This window comes from Piliocolobus tephrosceles, chromosome 13, assembly GCF_002776525.5.
Source record: "Piliocolobus tephrosceles isolate RC106 chromosome 13, ASM277652v3, whole genome shotgun sequence".
Taxonomy (NCBI): Eukaryota; Metazoa; Chordata; class Mammalia; order Primates; family Cercopithecidae; genus Piliocolobus; species Piliocolobus tephrosceles.
The window spans coordinates 73,164,603-73,184,614 of record NC_045446.1 but is presented as its reverse complement, the minus strand read 5'-3'; the positions used below and the strand labels follow the sequence as shown (position 1 = coordinate 73,184,614).

General features: G+C 41.8%; 1 protein-coding gene across 2 annotated transcripts in view; it reads left to right on the top strand.

The window, feature by feature from the left end:
- The first annotated feature begins 3,771 nt into the window (after positions 1-3,771).
- The window catches only part of RAB30 (RAB30, member RAS oncogene family), a 93,103-nt gene continuing 76,862 nt past the window's right edge, over positions 3,772-20,012 (top strand). For both annotated transcript variants that reach the window (XM_023209304.1, XM_031933927.1), the window contains exon 1: positions 3,772-4,003. The gene's annotated coding sequence lies outside the window, so the exon portion shown is untranslated. The remainder of the gene's footprint in view (positions 4,004-20,012) is intronic.

The following is a 20,012-nucleotide window of genomic DNA, read 5'->3' as shown; positions in this document are numbered from 1 at the left end:
GTCAGGCTGGTCTCGAACTGCTGACCTCATGATCCACCCGACTTCGCCCCAAATTGCTGGGATTACAGGCTCACATGAGCCACCGTGCCTGGCCCGGTTGGTCCTCCTAAGGCTAAAACTGATCTCACCTCATCTCTCACTCCCCTCTCCCTCCCACAACTGCCACGTGTAAACAGTTCACCAGGTAAATTCCTTATCTACACATTTTCAGAATTGATTCATGGGTATAATTAGCAATAAACCTAAAATCTTTCTCAAAGCTTTTGTTATTGTGTGACATACTGCAAAAATACAAATATAGGATGTAGAGGACTACTCCACCCAAATCTTGTAGACTCACCTATAGTTTTAAAAACACAATACTGGGATCTAACCCTGGAGATGTCAACAGGGATGGGTAGGTAATAGCCACATACTTTTAGAGTTCTCTAGGTTATCCTGACACCTCTATTGAAAAAAACCCTTGCTCTAACAGCAATTGGCTTCATACTCTTAAATGAGCTACTTATAATTTTAATACAAATCAATGTCCTAATTATCTTTATTATTTTTTTGAGATAGGGTCTTCCTCTGTTGCCCAGGCTGGAGTACAGTGGCTCAATCTCTGCTCACTGCCCCTTCCACCTCCACAGTTCAAGCGATTCTCCTGCCTCAGACACCCTAGCAGCTGGTATTACAGGCGTACACCACCACACCTGGCTAACTTTTCTACTTCTTGAAGAGATGGGTTTTCCCCATGTTGGCTAGGCTGGTCTTGAACTCCTGGCCCCAACTGATGTGCCCATCTCGGCCTCCCAAAGCACTAGGATTACAGGTGTCAGCCACTGCACTTGACCCTAATTCTTTTTTGAGAGATGAAAAGCTTTACCTCCTCTAGACATTCCTAATTCCACTTTAACAATGTTTTCCTAACCTGCAGTGTTTCTCCGAGACACTGAGGTTATTTTTTCAGAAGCTGGCCTCCCCAACTCCTCAAATATTAATTTTATAAATAAAATCTCTAAAGAGTGCAGGATTTCTTCCATCTTTATGGTCAGATGTCTATTAGATATAAGGACAGAAAAACTTCAAACTACTCAAACACATGACAAATTATAGAAATCACCGTATTCTACACCTATCACTTTTCAAACCCAAGATTTCTTTCTTTTTTAAAAACAGACATAGTCTCACTGTTGCCCAGATTGGAGTGCAATGACACAATCATAGTACACTGCAGCCTGAAACTAATGGATCAAGTGATCCTCCTGCCTCAGCCTCCCAAGTAGTTAAGCCTACATGCATGCACTACCATGACCAGCTCAGACAGAAGGTTTCTGAGTAGTTTGTTACTCTTTTTCCCTACAATTTGTCTTCCATATAACTCAAAGTGACAAGGCTATGGCTTACATAAAGAAATATATTATAAAATGAACAAACTTGGCCGGGCGCGGTGGCTCAAGCCTGTAATCCCAGCACTTTGGGAGGCCGAGACAGGCGGATCACGAGGTCAGGAGATCGAGACCATCCTGGCTAACACGGTGAAACCCCGTCTCTACTAAAAAAAAAAATACAAAAATCTAGCCGGGCGAGGTGGCGGGCGCCTGTAGTCCCAGCTACTCAGGAGGCTGAGGCAGGAGAATGGCGGGAACCCGGGAGGCGGAGCTTGCAGTGAGCTGAGATCCGGCCACTGCACTCCAGCTTGAGTGATAGAGCGAGACTCCGTCTCAACAACAAAAAAAAAAAAAAAAAAAAAAAAAAAGAACAAACTCAAGATAAATTTACACAAGACATGAGAATACACCTGAATCACCAACCACAAAAAATAATTGAAGAGCTTGAAATTAAGCCTAAGTATAAATCTCTATTAAGCTTACAACATTACAATAGTTAAATTGAAGGTTAGAAAGAAAATGGTAGACATTCCCGTTCCTTTTCCTATACTTACCACCATTACTTAGAGAAGTTTCTAAGTAACAAAAACTTTGAGCCTTTTTCATTATGGTATTCACGGATGACACCAACACATACTACTTCTGCTTAAAAATCAAACTCATTCATCTTGACTTGTTCCCAGAAACATGACACATACGATCATTTTTCGAAAAAGTGTTTTTGTAATTACCATCTGCATACATCTGATAGACTGTTTCTAACATGTTTTGGTCATTTTTAATCATTCTATCTAGCCTTTCTTTGATATGAGGATCTATTTTTTATTCACTCCTAACATAGAGGGGAAGTGCATACCTTCAATGACGCAAAGTAACTAGTTAATTTTGTTTCAGAATAATGTGCAAAAGGGAAGGGAGGAAACAGCACTAAGTATATCAGTATTTTTACACATCAGACACCTTCAGGAAGAAAACACATTTCTCATCTTAGTGTGACAGACTCTGAAAAAGAACACACAGCATTGTTTCAGTGGTACAAGAAAAAAAGTACAGTTCATTTTGAGATACTGTGCGAAATCACTCAAAAGACAAGTAACTTTGGTTTCAGTCACTTAGTTAAAAAAAAAGTTTATCCATGACCGATGTTACTCTAGAACCTATTGCCAGACGTCAGAAGGCCTATCATTAATAATATCCCACCCCTCCCCACTTTTCTGAGACACGGGCTCGCTCTGTTGCCCAGGTTGGAGCACAGTGGTACCATCTTGGCTCACTGTAGCCTCAACCTCCTGGGCTCAAGCAATTCTCCCACCTCAGGCTCTAGTGTAGCTGGAACTACAGGAGTACGCCATCACGCCCAGATAATTTTTTTATTTAATGTTTTTGCAGAGACGGTACGGGGTCTCCGTATATTGCCCAGGCTGGGCTTGAACTCCTAGAATCAAGCTATCCCCCTGCCTCTGCCCCCAAAGTGCTGGGATTAAAGGCATGAACGACTGCACCCGGCCAATATCTAACCCCTTTGAACATCTGCTTTCGCTGGTTGGTAAAAAAAAAAAAGTGTCATTTTAAATTTAGTGTTACTCCTTCAGGCTGCTCCTTCTCTTTTCTTACTTGCAGGGCCAAAGCAACGTCTCTTTCCAGCTTGGCCACCTTCCAACAACGATTTCTTCGGACGCCTTTGTTAATCATTCCTGTATGAAAAATCAGTGAATCTGAAACCTTGGGGAGAGGGAAGGAGGGTTGGAAAACAAACGGCAAAACAAAAATGCATTTGGGAGGACTACCCCAACTCCGTGAGTGGAAATGGGCTTCTCTGAATAGAGGCGAGGGTCACCGCCTAGGGTCCTCGTACCTCAACAAAAGACACCAACTCTCTCAACTGTACTGTTAACCGATCTAAATGATACTCCAAGCCCAAAAGTAAACCGACTCTCTCAATCTCTTAGCTAAAAAAATGGAGAAGGAAGCGTAGGGCCCCATGCAACGCCTTCAGGAGCAGCTGAGACCGAGGCTCACTGGGCCTCTTGATGCGGCTTCCAGTCGGTCCCGCCCTACATCAGTCCCCAGCACGGCCTCCACCTTCTGGTTCCCAGGTTCGCGCCCGCGGCTATCCGACCAGGTCGCCCTCCACCTCACCGTCCCCACTGAACCACCACTTGACTCCCGCGTACCCCTAAAACCTCTGCCCGGCTCCGCGGAATCGTCCCATTACTTCTAACATGGCGGCCGAGTCCCCTTTGCTCCTTCACTCTGGGCGCGTCCGACTTTGGAGCATTTTGGGCATTGTAGTTCCGGCAATTGCCTAGGTATCCCTCCAGGACGTAAGAAGACTACAGTTCCCAGAAAGCACCGCCCCTGAGCATGGCTATTGGGGACGTTTGGACAGAGGGATGATGTCATTGCAAAAGCCCCACTGCATTCATTGTGCTACGGTCTCTCCACCCCCTGCTGCTGCTGGGCTTGCGATTGCCGCTCGCTCCAGCTGAGCTAAGAGTAGCAGCAGCACCAGGGCAGGGACTGACTCCAGCCCTTGGACTCAGGACATCGCAGACCTTCCCTTGCGTGCGTGACTCATTCGCACATCATTTCTGTTTATGCCTGGGGTGGGGAGAAAAATCCCAAACCAGGTGAGTTGAAGTGATTTATTCAAATGCTTCTACCAAGTTATTCCTCCCGCTTAGTTCTCAAGGTTTTCTTTTGGGAAGCTGTGAGCGGTGGGGAGGTGGGGGGGATTGGGGAGAGGCTCGCAGGCGCTGCTAAGGGGAAAAGCTCTGTGCAATTTGGGTCATTGCAAAGAACAACTCCAGCAACCTTCCCCCGCCAGAGGACGGGTGCCTGCCAATTCCCTAGTCGCAACTCCTCTCAACATTTTTGAGACAGGGAGAGGGGGCTGGGCTAGGAAGGATGTTGGGGAGTGCTCTGAAAAATCAGAGGAAGGCAGAGGTGGGGGACTGCAGTCCTGTCACACACGGCCCGAGAGCTAAGGTTTGAGTGGGAAGGGGTGATGCGTGGGGAGAAATGGAGACAGTGATTTAATGTGGTCGCACTACTTTAGAACATTTGTATGTCGCTTGGACGAGCACTAGTTATTAATTTTTAAGATGAACGCTTAAGTTTTGTGGGGCTTTATTATATGTGTGTCTGTCTATGTCGTTTGTCTCGCCTTTTCTGCTGATTTGAGGTGACAGTGTCCTTTAATGGTGCACTCCGTGCCAGTCAGAAACATTTCACGTGTCTGACGAAGGTTCTCTGAGGCTGCTGGAAGCAGCGTTTTTGTTAAATGTTTTCGGTTCTCCGACTGCTGGATTCAAGATTGTTTGGAAGTGGAGCCGACAGATTTGTGCTTGTGTGTTTTAAATTACATTGCATAGGCTCTTTGCCACTGACAATGGTACCATAATGAGCTGCTGTTTCCTGAGGCATAGTCACTACTCACAAATAACGGTTTGAAGAGATCGATTAGGGAAGCCGGGTTCCTTTTAACACATTAGAGAAAGGGAAAGTTAGAAGCGCTGTTAACCTTCGTTTGGCATTACTGAAGAGTGCCCATGGAAGAGTAATTTTGGTCAGGGGAACCAAGGAGCATAGTAGTTGTTTTGTTATTGTTGTTTTTTAAAACGAACTGACATTTAACAGGACAGAAAGCATTCTGACTTATATGATGCTCTTCTAAGAGTTATAGGGATGATTAAGGCAATAAATATGTTACTTTGAGATAAACAGCTGGCTGGCTCCACAACAGATGGGGCCAGTCTTAGCTGAGAGATCTACAACCTTGGAAATGAATGGACCTGGGGTCAACCACACCCCCTCTTGGAATGTCAAAAGAAGGAGAAATGCCAGAGTATTTGCTTAACTCTAGAATGCTAAACCTTTTCATAGCTGAGTCAGACATGAGGGAAAGTCTTTACTGGTTGTCTTCTGCTGCTAAGCCAATTTTATTCATTTTAAATTCAGATCCTTAGGTCTCCAAAGTTGTAGCTGTGTGATATTTCGTTAAACGCTGCTTGATGCTGAATGAAAGGACAGTCCATTGTATGGGCTTTGTAGTAGAGTGATTTATTGGGATGCCAATGAGCAGCTTTTGGATTTGGGAAAAGATCAACAGTCAGCCTTTGCCTCTACGTCTCTCTGTTGATAACTCTCTGCTCTTCTGGACACCCTACCCTTCTCTCCTGTACTTTCCTTTCTTCCCCCCACCCCACCCCACCCACATCTCTTAAAATTCTGTTTATTTCCCTATCTCTCCATTTGCAGTTTACAGTTTTCCTTTCTATTTCAAAATCCCTCTCTTATCACCAGCATATCACATCTCTTTCTCTCCATCTCTCTCCAATCTCAGAACACCCTCCCTGGTCCTCCTTCACTTCACCTGCGAACTCCTGGGTGGATGTAGACTATGTGAATATTTTTGCTGAATCCTCTTTGAGGAGAATTTCTTTGCCTTTTCTTTTTCTTGCAGTCCGTGCTTGGCAGGATGAGCAGCAATGAGCCTGACCCCTGGTCTGGTTTGTAGTTTCTGTGACAGACATAATTTAGCCCCAGCAGCGTGTGAACAATGAAATGCTGCAGTTGGGCTCATGCCACTTTTCCTTTCACTGGCACCTGTATTAGGAACTGCCTATGAGTTAGCCAGGTTTTTAAATGCTCTACATGAAATGTTCTCATAATTCCCAAGACATAAGTAGTCTTCAAATGGCTTGCCTTATATAATACATTTTTTTTCCTCATCCTTGCTGCAGCTGGTGGTGGGAAGGCTGTTCTTTCGCCCCTCTTCCTTCCTGTTCCCTGTGCAATCCAGGTGGCCAAACTGCCCGTTTGGTTTTTTGATGATACTTGGAGGACAACAGTTCCACTGCCCCTCCCCCCACCCCCCACCCGGTTGTTTCTTCTCCTTTGTGCAGGAAAGAAGTTTGTTATTTTATACTCTTCTCTTAAGGGGAAGAGTGTGATAGTGGCTATATTTGTTTATGTAACAGCAGTGCTCTTCTAGGTGTGGAAAGTCTAACTGCTATCCATCTGGAGGCAACTAGTGTGACAGGCAGATTCAGAAGCTGTCCTCTTAGACCTTTTATGCACCATCTTCTCATAACTTATTTTCTTCTTCTGAAATACTTCCTTACTCACCAAGGTTTCTTTTATTGTCCCAGGGAGGAGAAATGGGCTGAATGCAGCATTAGATTTGGCCTCATCACTGCTGTCTCTGTGACCTTAAATAACTATTCATTTCTTTCTGCTTCAGTTTACTTATTTGCAAAGGGATAATGATCCTTGCACTTGGGTTTACTGATGTTATAGCCCTCTATAATATGGCCCCAACCTATAATTCTGATATTGATTGAGCAGCTACCATGTGCTAAGTACTGTGACTACATCAGTGAGAAGAAATGCTTCCCCTGACCTCATGGAGCTTATATTCGAATAGGGGATATACTTAATAAATAATTGCAAGTGTGATGAATGCCATTTCCAAAAGGGTTGAATAGGAGTGCCTGACATGGTACTTTCCCCTTGTCTGGGGTTATCAGGAAAGATTTCCTATAGGAAGTGACACTTGAAGAGACTTGGAGGGTAAGTGGAAGCAGTAATTCAGGATGGCAGTGGGAGATGCTTATAGTGGGACAAAGGTTTCTGGCAGAGGAACTTCATGTTCAAAGTTCAAAGGGAAGAGTGGTGAACCTGAGGATTTGAAAGGAAGTTAGAGACAGAGCAAGAGGAGAAAGACTAGAATGAAGAATGAGGCTGGAGAGGTGGGCAGAGGCCAGAGAGTAGGCAGTTCTCTGAGCTACAGGTGAATTTTGGTCTTTATCCTAAGGGTAATGAGAACCTAGCCCGGCTTTAATAAACTAGATGAATGGCATATGTAGGATGATATTAAAGTATTATCCTGGCTGTTAAGTAGAGGAGATTGAAGGGAAGACTTGGTCAGAGTCAATGTGTAGAGACCAAGTAGCAAATAATTTTTGTTGTCTGTATGAGGGATGATGGTGCTTAGATCTAGAGTGGTGAGAGAGGGTTTAGAGAGACACTAGTTTGTTGTTGTTTTATTTTTTTTGAGACGGAGTTTTGCTCTTGTTGCCCAGGCTGGAGTGCAATGGCATGATCTCGGCTCATTGCAACCTCCACCTCCCAGGTTCAAGTGATTCTCCTGCCTCAGCCTCCCTAGTGGCTGGGATTACAGGTGCCCGCCACCATGCTCAGCTAACTTTTGTATTTATTTATTTTTTTTTGAGATAGAGTCTCACTCTGTCGCTCAGGCTGAAGTGCAATGGTGCAGTCACAGCAGCTCACTGCAGCCTCCATCTCTGGGTTCAAGTGATTCTCCTGCCTCAGCCTCCCAAGTAGTTGGGATTACAGGCACCCACCATACCTGGCTAATTTTTGTCTATTTAGTAGAAATGGGGTCTCACCATGTTGGCCAAGCTGGTCTCTCAAATTCTTGACCTCAAATGATCCACCCACCTCAGCCTCTCAAAGTGCTGGGATTACAGTCGTGAGCCACCGTGCCTGGCAACTTTTGTATTTTTAGTAGAGACAGGGTTTCACCATGTTGGCCAGGCTGGTCTCGAACTCTTGACCTCAGGTGATCCACCTGCTTCAGCCTCCCAAAGTGCTGGGATTACAAGCATGAGCCACCATGCCTGGCCGACAATAAGTTTGAAAATTGTAATTGATAAGATTTGTTGATTGATTGGATGGGGGAATAGGGAGAAAAGGGAGTCATGAAATGACTTGAGTTTTTTATTGAGCAACTGGGGATGACGTTTTCAGGGAAAGAGAACACTGAATGGGAACCAGATCATTTTGTTTTCCAGAAGGCAGAACCCTTGGACATGCTGAGTTTGAGGTTCCTGGAAGACATCTAAGATCTTTCACTCTTCCTGTCCATGTGTGGGATGTGGCATGATGGAGTAGAAGAGAGCTCTGGATGAGGCTTTCTCACACTGGGCACTACTTATTTATTAGCTGTATGATGTTGGACATACCACATTTTTTTTCCGAGCTTTAGTTTCCTCATCTGTACAATTTATTCCACTAATTTATACTTATCCCTAGCATGGAAAACAACAGTATACTCAATTTACTTATTTATTATAACAGTTTTCCATGCACTATGCTAGGAAAACAACATTGAATAAGATACTGTTTACTTTGGAGGAATTCACTCAGTTGAGGGAGACAAACATAAATAATCATGTACAAGGAGGTACTTTGGCAATACTAGGCTGGGAGGTGGGGGTGACGGGTGCGGGAGGCATCCACACCTTTGACCCTAGTCATGAAGGCAAACAAAAGCTCTCCAGACTGTGTTTCCAGGCACCTAACAGAATGCCTCACACAAATTAGGGACTCTAAATGTTTGTAGAGTGAGTGAATTAACCTAAGTCACTAAGGGCCTATTTAGAAGCAGGAAATATCAACACATTGGAAGAGGACTATTGTAATAATACAGATGCCAAATGTAAAATACTTTTAAGAGACCCATTAAAATGTATTCTAGGCTGTGCACAGTGACTCACACCTGTAATCCAAGCACTTTGAGTGGCTGAGGTGGGTGGATCACCTGAGGTCAGGAGTTTGAGACCAGCCTGGCCAACGTAGTGAAACCCCGTCTCTACTAAAAATACAAAATTAACTGGGTGTAGTGGTGCACACCTGTAGTCCCAGCTACTCAGGAGGCTGAGGCAGGAGAATCACTTCATCCCGGGAGGTGGAAGCTGCTGTGAGCCGAGATGGTGCCATTGCACTCCAGCCTGGGCAACAGAGTGAGACTTTGTCTCAAAACAAAAAGTATTCTTGACACTTTCAGCTTTTGAGATATTTTGTGATCACTTTTAGGGAAATTCAGAAATATTTCAGATCTGGTTTCTTTTTGGGTTGAACTTCCTTTATTCAAGTTAGTTCTAATTGCATAGAGTTCCCTAAATCAATGGGTCTCAGACTTTTGAATTATATAGAAAAGTAAAATTACAAAAAAAAAATTGAATGTACTGTGAACAACAGTTATTTTTCTATAGTAAATTGAAAATGCCTCCTCACTTTTATCTCATAGAAAATATATTTAGTTTTATGAAAAATTCTCTGCATTGTTTTTTTCTCATTTTGTTGCAGAAATGAAACATCAGAATAATATAATAATTTAGGGAACCATTGCCCTATTTTCTTGGCTGTGGTGGAAATGTGATCCATCTCCAAATTAGAGCATTTCCAAGTATGGAGGAATTTAATATGGACCACAGTTAATTTATGTTTAGTTTTTTCCCTATAGGAAGCCAACTTTTGAGAACTAGGTAGGCCTCCTCAAGATTAGCCTAATATAGCAGTTCTTAATTCATCCCTGAAAGGTCCTCAGGAAGACCAGGAACTTTTGAGATCATGTTGAATTGTATACATGTACATGTTTATGTGCTGGAGTTCATATGTACATGCACATATTTTTCTATCAGTATGTGTGTGTCCTTGAGCAAATTACTTAATTTCTTTGAGCCTCTGTTTCTTTGTAAGACTGTTGTGAGGTTCACATGATGAGATCATGTGTTTTAAATGTCTTGACACTATGCTTGGTATAACTGGTGCTCATGGTAGCTGTTTTTAACATTATTTATCCTTTTAAACATTTTATTTATTGGATGATGCTTGTTTAGTATCCACAGTGACAAAATGAGAAAAAAAGATAATTTAGTGTAAGTACACAACCTGATTCAATGGGAAGTACAGAACATCACTGGGGTAGAAGTTTTGCCAGAAATGCTTAACTTAAATCTAACCATGGGGCTGGGCATAGTAGCTCACATCTGGAATCTTAGCACTTTGGGAGGCCACGGCAGGAAGATTACTTGAGCCCAGGAGTTCAAGACCACCCTGGGCAACACAGGGAGACTCTGTCTCTCTCTCCTTCCTTCTTTCCTTCTTTCCTCCTTCCCTCCCTCCCTCCCTCCCTCCCTCCCTTCCCTCCTTCCCTCCCTCCCTCCCTCCCCCCTTCCTTCCTTCCTTCCTTCCTTCTCTCCCTGTCTTCCTGTCTCTCCTTTCTCTCTTTCTTTCTGGAGTCTCACTCTGTTGCCCAGGCTAGAATGCAGTGGCATAATCACAGCTCACTGCAGCCTCTACCTCCTGGGCTCAAGGGATCCTCCCATCTCAGCCTCCTGAGTAGCAGGGACCACAAGTATGCACCACCATGCCTGACTAATTTAAAATTTTTTTTGGTACAGACAAACTGTCACTATGTTGCTCAAGCTAGTCTTGAATTCCTGGGTTCAAGTGGTCCTCCTACTTTAGCCTCCCAAATTGTGAGCCACTGTACCCAGCTCTTGTCTCTATTAAAAGAAAAAAAACTAACCATAAATAAATAATCAGATAAATCCAGATTGTGGGACATACTCCAAAATAGCTGGCTTGTGATCTTCCAAAATGTCATGCATGAAAGACAACAAAATGAAAGGTATGAGCGACAGATCTATATTAAGGGAGACTAAAGAGATATGACAACCAAATGGAACATGTAATCCTAGATTGGATCCTGGACTTAAAAAAAAAAAGCTACAAAAGACATTTTCAGGGTAATTGGGGAAATCTGAATGGAAGCTACATATTAGATAATCAGTAACAATGTTAGTTTTCTTGGATGTGATAATGATTCCATTTATTTAACCTGACATGTTATAGGTATTGGTATGTGATCAGCTGGCATTCCTGAATGTTGTCTTCAGGAATGTAATAGCAAAGCTAGAATACATCAAGGGCTGCTTCAGGAGCCTATGAGCTGGGATACCACTTTTTGGGACATTGTGATGTTTTATATCCTTTCTAAATACAATCCTGTATTCTGTGACTGGAAACTTCTACAGCTGGCACTCTATGCTTGACATTACTAGAGGGAGTAATGCAGGTGGAACTTTAGCTGTTTCCAAATCGAAGGGAAAAGGTACATAAATATATATCTCACATTTGTTTTTTGATTCTAGAATTGATATAAGATTGGCTGGGTGCAGTGGCTTATGCTTGTAATCCCAACACTTTGGGAGGCTGAGGCAGGCAAATTGCTTGAGTCCAGGAGTTTGAGACCAGCCTAGGCAACATGGTGAAACTCTGTCTCTAAAAAAAATACAAAGTTATTTTTGTATTGTTTAGCTGGGTGTGGTGGCGCACACCTGTGTCCCAGCTACGGGGTGGAGTGTGGCTGAGGCAGGAGGATCCCTTAAGCCCCAGGGGTCAAGGCTGCAGTGAGCCCTGATCATGAGACCTTGTCTTAAAAAAAGAAAAGAAAAGAAAGAAATAACATACGATTAATTAAAATTCATTACAGAAAAACACATGGACTGTATAGGGAAAGTCCTCTTTAATTCTACCCACAAAGATAGTCAACTTTCAGATTTTGATGTGTATTCTTCTGTCATTTTTCCTCATGTGTGAGGAATAATAATATAATAACCATATTATTGTAATACATGTAATTCTGCTTGTTCTCTTTTGCTTAATATATTTTGGGCGTTTCCCCCATGTATTTGCATAGCGCTCCAACTTACCTGTTTTAATGGTTGTTGGGAACTGTGCCACAGTGAGCCTTTGAGTACCTCATTTTGTTATGAATTTGTGGGAATATTTCTGTAAGATATCTTTCAGGGGGTAGAAATGCTGAGTCCGAGGACACTAGCATTGCCCCCTGATTTAAATTCTTGTCAGCAATGTTGAGAGGGCTAACTCTACATACCTTTGCCAAGTCCATTAGCTACTTGGGCTGAACTCTTTTACTAAGGGAAGCTAGTTGTGAAGGGTGAACAGAACGGGGGCAAAAATTGAATTACGGAGTTCCTGCTCGTCTTTGTGATGGTGGTAATAAAGGTTGATGTGTAAATAATGTAGAAATCCCTGGAAGAGAGAAATACGTTATCCCTGCCTGCAACACAGTACAGTGTTTAAAAAGTGAACTGAAACAGTGAAGCAGTGAAGAGTTTTCCCCAGAGAATTCTGCAGAAAAATTTTATGTTCTAGTTATGGTTAGTTAACTTCACTAAAATGTGGACGTCATCAACCTTGAAATGAAAATAATATCTTCTGCTCACTTCCTCTACATCTCAGTCATGCAACCACATTGCAAAGGGAGAATTTAACCTCTACTTTTAAAATATCTGAAGCAGGTAGTTAAAAGGCACCAGTGTTCATTTTTCTGAATTTCAGCAGAAGCAATCAAAGGGCAGATTTTGGCATTTTTCTTTAGAGAAGCAGGTGTGAGCTTAGGAGTGGCCATCAGTGAGTCACTCTGCCGTAACAGGAACCCTGGGGAAGAGACTGTGAGGATCGCAGCCATGAATTATTTTCACTCTTTAGCCATTGTGGCTGGGTGGAGCAAACAAAAAATTTGAGCTGTTTGCTACATGGACAACTTATCTTTTTTTTTTTTTTTTTTTTTTTGAGATAGAGTCCCACTCTGTCATCCAGGCTGGAGTACAGTGGCACAATCTCAGCTCACTGCAACCTCCAACTCCTGGGTTTGAGTGATTATCTTGCCTCAGCCTCCCGAGCAGCTGGGATTACAGGTGCCCACCACCACACCTGGCTAATTTTTTGTATATTTAGTAGAAACGGGGTTCCACCATGTTGGCCAGGTGGGCCTCAAACTCCTGACCTCAGGGAATCCGCCCACCTCAGCCTCCCAAAGTGCTAGGATTATAGGCGTGAGCCACCACGCCCGGCCGACAACTTATCTTTTTAAGCCTCAGTTTCTTTATTATAAAATGGGGATTATTGTGGGGCTCAAAGGAGATGATGTGTATAAAAGGGCTTTGGTAAATTTATGTGCACATAAATATATGCTGTTGTCAAAGGGCTCATGTCTCAAACTCTCAAACTGAGCCAGTTCACACTAGCCTTTCCTTTAACTCCAATGGCCTGTGTAGGCTGAATGACTTTTTAAAGGAATTCTGTCTCATGTTGTCTAATTGTTAGTTCTTCAACCAGTGTTTGTGTGCTAAATGCAAGGTGCTGTGCTGAGTATTCTTAGGAAAACAAAGGTGGAACCATCTGGGCGCTTTCGTTCTTCACCACTTTTATTGTAGGAAACTAATATCTTTTAATGAGAGTCTTCAATAAAAGATGCACTACAAAGTTGCATTGTGGATGCTGTCTTATTCTCTCAATTCTAGGCAGTAGAATTTAGTTCAATTTTTTACATACAAATGAGGAAGCAAGTTTTAGTAAGGTTAAGTAAACTTGTTTTGTTTTTTGACATGACCTAGCCGTTCCCTCCCACTCCGAAAAATGCAGATGTAGACCCTAGGTAGGCTTTCTGAAACCAAAACTATACTGTTTCTCTAGCTGCTTCCTGTTCTTGCCTTGCCTTCTAATTGAAAATATAAGCTTCATGAAGGCAGGACTGTCTGGTGGCATTTACTTTCAGATGATTCATTTTATTTTCAGGCACGGGGGAAGAGTTTTCTGTAGACCTGTTGTTCACTGAAGCCATAATGTGAACTGTCATAGCATCTACTGGGTGCCAGGTGGTTTATGTTTTATTTGATTCTTTTTCCAACTTAATTAGAAACCTCTCAAACCTTTAGAGCAATTGCAAAAATAGTACAGTGAAGCCAGGCACAGTGGTGCACACTGGTAGTCCCAGCTACTCAGAAACAGGAAGAATGAGTGAGCCCAGGAATTCAAGAGCAGCCTGGGCAACATTATAAGACACCATCTTTAAAAAAAAAAAAAAATCCCACCGAAAAAAACAAAAAGCAAACAAAAAACATTCCATGCACCTTTTATCTGGATTAATTTGCTTTTGTCTTTACAAACACACACATACCCACACACACACATGCACAGACACAGATACTTTCTCTAAACCACTTGAAAGTAAGTTGCAGATATCACCATACTTTGTCTCTAGGCACTTAAGCACATATCCCCTAAGAACAAGGACATTCTGTCATGTAATCACAATACTGTTACTTGGAAACCGTAATATTTTTCTGATTTCCTCAGTCATTCCAATGTCCTTTATAACATAAAAAAATTTTTCTGATCCAGAATCTTATCAAGACTACTTACATAATACAGTTGTGTTCTTTAGTTTCCTTTAATATAGCATATTACCTGTATTAGTCAGGGTTCTCCAGAGATGGAACCAATAGGATGGATGGATGGATGGATGGACGGACGGACAGAGAGAGAGATGGGAAGAGATTTGTTAGGGCGATAGGCTCATGTGATTATGGAGATTGAGAAGTCCCATGACAGGCTGTCTGTAAGCTGGAGACCCTGGGATGCTGGTTCAGTCCAAGTTGAAAGGCCTCAGAACTGGGGAAACTGACGGTGGAACGCTCAGTTTAAGGCTGAAGACCCAGAGACTGGGGGGCTACTGGTGTTAAGTCCTGGAGTCCAAAGGCCAGGTATCCTGGAGTTGTTGTCCAAGGACAGGAGAGGAAGAGTGTAGTGTATTTCAGCTCCAGCCGACAGCTTGACATATTCACCTTTTCTCTGCTTTTGTTTTCCCCAGGCCCCCAGCAGATTGAATGGTGCACACCAACATTGGTGTTGGATCTTTCACACCTAGTCCACTGAGACATGCTAATCTCTTCTGGAAACATTCTTGCAGACACACCCCAAAATAATGCTTTATTAGGTTTCTAGGTATTTCTTAATCTAGTCAAGTTGACATCTAAAATTAACCACCACAATACCCTTGCCTTTTTTGCCTTTTATGATATTGAAATTTTTGAAGATTCCAAGTTTGTCGTCTTGTGAATTGGATTTGTCTGATTGTTTTCTCATTATTAGATTGAAGTTAAACACTTGTGGTGAGAATTCTTCATAGGCGATGTTCTATCCCTCCCCGTGCATCATCGGTGACACCTAATCTCAGTTTGTAACATCACTGGTGACATGAGGTTTGATCATTTGGTTGAGGTGGTATTGCCAGATCTCTCCATTGAAAGGGCTACTTTTTCCCTTTGTAATTAATAAAATTATCTGTGAGGTGATATCTTGAGATTGTTTGAGTATCCTGTTCCTCAATAACTTTAATTCAAAAGTTTTAACATCTATTGATAATCTTGGCCTAGGTCAATTGGTATTTATGAAGGGATGATTTTCTGATTCTCTCTTTCCTTCTATATTTATTATCTGATAGATTAGCTTTCAGCCCCCAACCCCCCCACCCCCCCCCTTTTTTTTTTTTTTTTTTTTATGAGACGGAGTTTTGCTTTTGTTGCCCAGGTTGGAAGAGTGCAATGGCACGATCTCGGCTCACAGCAACCTCCACCTCCCGGGTTCAAGCAATTCTCCTGCCTCAGCCTCCAGAGTAGCTGGGATTACAGGCACACACCACCATGCCCGGCTTATTTTTGTATTTTTAGTAAAGATGGTGTTTCACCATGTTGGTCAGGCTGGTCTCGAATTCCTGACCTCAAGTGATCCGCCCGTCTCAGCCTCCCAAAGTGCCAGGATTACAGGCATGAGCCACCATGCCTGGCCCCACCCTCACCCCACCCCCCCTTTTTTTTTAATATCACTTGGACTCATGGTTTCTTTTCCTCACAATGTATTATAATCTATTACTAATCTTCTTACCTTTTTTCCCCCTCAACCTTATGCTTTCTGATATTCAAATTGTCCCAAATGTAGCTATTGTGAGCCTGTCTTATCTATTTGGCCTCAAAAGCAATCTGATAAAGTAGGCAAGATTTTGCACTTACAAGTGATGAAATGAAGGCTCAGAAACTACAAGTAACTTTCCCAGGGTCATATACCTAGTTAGCAGAGGTGGCCAGATGAAAACCCAGTTTTTATTAACTCAAGCGGGTCCTGCTACTTGGTTTCTGCTACTCCACACTGCATCGTGATGGACTAGGAACAGAATGTCACTTGTTGAAACCAATGTAAAAAGAAAGCACAATCCTTGCGTCATTGTTGCTAATAGCAAATAATTGGAAACAACACTAAGTGTGTATCAGTAGGGAACTGGTTAAATAAATGGGTATGTATACACAAGGGAAAACTATGAAACTGCAAACAAGAATTAGGGTGTTCTCTAAGTACAGATATGGAAAAATCTCCAAGCGTATATTAAAAGAAGGAAGGAAGGTGCAGAACAGCATATATTTGTGAAATAAGTTGGGGATAAGAAAATATATTCGATTTTGCACACAGAAACCCTGGAAAGAGGCCAGGCACGGTGGCTCACACCTGTAATCCCAGCACTTTGGGAGGTCAAGGCAGGCAGGTCACTTGAGCCCAGGAGTTTGAAACCAGTTTAGGCATCATGGCAGAATCCCAGATCTACAAGAATACAAAAATTAGCTGGGCACGGTGGCATGTGCCTGTAGTCCCAGCTACTTGGGAGGCTGAGGCAGGAGGATCACTTGAGCCTGGAAGGCAGAGGTTGCAGTGAGCCAAGATCGTGCCATTGCACTCCAACCTGGGCAACAGAGTGCAACTGTCTCAAAAAGACATTAGAGAAGGCTGCTTTAGCCATTGGTGGCTGGTCAGGAGACAGAGGGATGCTTTAAAAAGAGCCCAAGTGTGGGAGCCTACAAACTGGAGTTTAAATTTGTATTATGGCATTTTCATGCTGCATGATCTTGGGCAAGTCATAACTACTCTGAGACTCAGGTTCTTCAACTATAATAGGGGATGTCTAGTCTCAAAATGTTTCTTCACAAGGTACTTATTACAAGGAAAATAGTTACAAGGAAATTACAAGTTAGGAGGAAAATAGTAACTTCACAGTGGAGAAACATGGCAGACAGCACTCTAAGTGATCCAAGTTTACACCAGTGATGGGACAAATCAACATCTGAGAAGTTCACATTGTCACTCGTGTGGCATTCCTGCCAAAAATACAGAACCTGATCTAATCAGAAATAGCTAAGGAAATGTCTGATAAACCCAAATTGAGAAACATTCTACATAATTTTTTTTCTGTATTTTTCAAAAAGGTAAAGGTCATGAAAAACAAAGACTGAGGAATGGTTCTAGATTTAAAGTGACTAAAAACACATTAAAAACTAAATGCAACATATGATCCTGGATTGAATCTTAGAAAAATTTTATTTTATTTTTTGCCATAAAGGCCATTATTTGGTCAATTGGTGAAGTTTGAATAAGGATTGAGATTAGATAATAGTATAGGATGAATTTTAATTTCCTGATTTTGATAATTATACCATGGAAACACAAGGACTGTCCTTGTTTTCTTGGAAATAATAAGTATTTCAGGGTAATGGAATGTCCATACACGGAGGGAGAATGATAAAGAAAATGTAAAGCATTAACATTTGAGTAATCTGGGTGAAGGGTAATTAGTAGTTTTCTGGAAGCTTTTTGTTAAGTCTGAAATTAATTAAAAATAAAGAGGTAAAGATGGTGAGAGGGGAGATGCCAATACTTAGAGCACAAGGTTTGTTGCAAGGGTAAAACAAGGCTCAGGTCTCAGCGTGGTGCCTGTCACCTGGTGTGATTCCCAGTACAGGCTGGCATTGTGGGATGGGCAAAGCCAACAGTAGCTCTTAGCCATTATGTGGGAGCCAAATTAAAATTGGCCTGTGGCATATGGTGACAGTATTGTTCTGAATCCACAATTGGAATTCATGGTCTGACGAATACTTTTCTCTCTTATTTATAAATTCATTTAATTGCAAAGTTTCTAAAAGTACACACATCAAATCACATTTAGTTATCCACTTAACAAATCATCTCAGTATAGTGTTAAATTTATGTGAAGCTGTGATTGTCCTAGGAAAGCTAGAGGTAATGGTCACTTTCCATCTGTGCTATTTTGGGGCCAGTACTAGCATTTGAGCAACTATCTCTGACCTTTTCTTCCCTTTCCTCTCCCTCAACCCAACACCCAGTTTCTGATTTTGTTGCAGAGAGCTATTTTAGTTAGCCATGTTAAATGTTAATTGTTTTGGCAGACAAAAGAAACTTGAATAAGCTTTTCCTTCCAAACCTCAAGAACTTTGCTTTCTAAGAGCTAACATTGGAAAGAATGTTTCTGGCCTGGAAAATTTAGGTAGCAACCTGAAAAGGAATTCATGTCCTACAGGAATTGGAAGTGGCATAGAGAGCTCAATTTCTTTTGAGAGAGATTAAAATATATACTTCTGTCTGAAATAGTAATAAATATCTATTTTTCATCTTTTTGCTAACAGCCTCAAAATACGAATGATTAAATTCAAAATAGATTTAGCACTAAAAAAAAACAAAAAACAAAAACCCTCAAGTGATCCGGATTTTAAAACATTTTGAGATATCAGAAGAACTATTTTGCTGAGTAAGAAGATCCTTAGTGTAACATTTAAGCCTGTCCCTTTGAAGTCACAAAATGTCTACCTTCTGGAGGAGCTATAACTGTATAACTCAAGATTCCAAATTCAGTGATACAAATCTGTACTTACTGTTACTGCTGTGGAACTGTCCTGTTTTGACTATTACCTGCCACAAATTGTTTGGTCTTAGAATTCTGCATGCGTTTTGCTCTTAAAATTATGGTCAGGAAGCAAAATGCAAGTATAGTAAGTTACTTTCATTCTGTAACTTTATAATAATAATATTGGCAAACTTTTTTTAATTTATGACCTGCCAAGCACTATGCTAACATGTTATATCATTTAATTTTGGCAAAAATCACATGAGAAAACGGAATCTCTGAAAACTGAAGTAGCAAGCCTAAGATCATATGACTAGCTAAGAGGCAGATCCAGGACCAGAAATCAAGACTGTCTTACTGAAGAGCCTGTGCTGTGTGATTTTTCTGCTGGACAATTTGCAATTTTATGTGGAAGATGATTCATTTTTTCACCTTATAATCTTTAAAACTGAGTCCTTTTTTACTTGATAAGTATTTATTGAGAGCCCATCACATGTCAGGCACCTTGAGAACTATAGAGATGGTTGAAACACATCTTTATGATTAAGGTGTTCACCTAGCAGCATTATTCACCATAGCCAAAAGATGGAAGCACCCCAAGTGCCCATTAAAGGATGAATGGATAAACGAAGTGTGGTATTTACATACAGTGGAATATTCCTCAGCTTTAAAAAGGAAGGAAGTTGTGACACATGCTGCAACATGGATGACCTTGAAGATGTTATGCTAAGTGAAATAAAAGCCAGTCACAAAAAAAATACATTGTATGATTTCAATTATATGAGATATTTAGAGTAGTCAGACACAAAGAAACAGAAAGTAGAACAGTGGCTACCAGGGGCTGGGGGCAGGAGAGAAGTGGGAAGCTGTTTAGTGGGTGTGGAGTTTCAGTTTTACAAGATGAAAAAGTTCTATAGATTGGTTGCACATCAATGTGAATATACTTCACGCTATTGAACTGTATACTTAGAAATTGTTAAGATGGTAAATTTTATGTTATGTATATGTTACCCCAATTTAAAAAACCAAACAGATACACCTTATGTCTTAGTCCATTTGTGCTGCTATAACAAAATACCTGAAACTGAGTAATTTGTAAACAACAGAAATTTTTTTTTTTTTTTTTTTTTTTTAGACAGAGTCTCACTCTGTCGCCCAGGCTGGAGTGCAGTGGCCGGATCTCAGCTCACTGCAAGCTCCGCCTCCCGGGTTTACGCCATTCTCCTGCCTCAGCCTCCCGAGTGGCTGGGACTACAGGCGCCCGCCACCTCGCC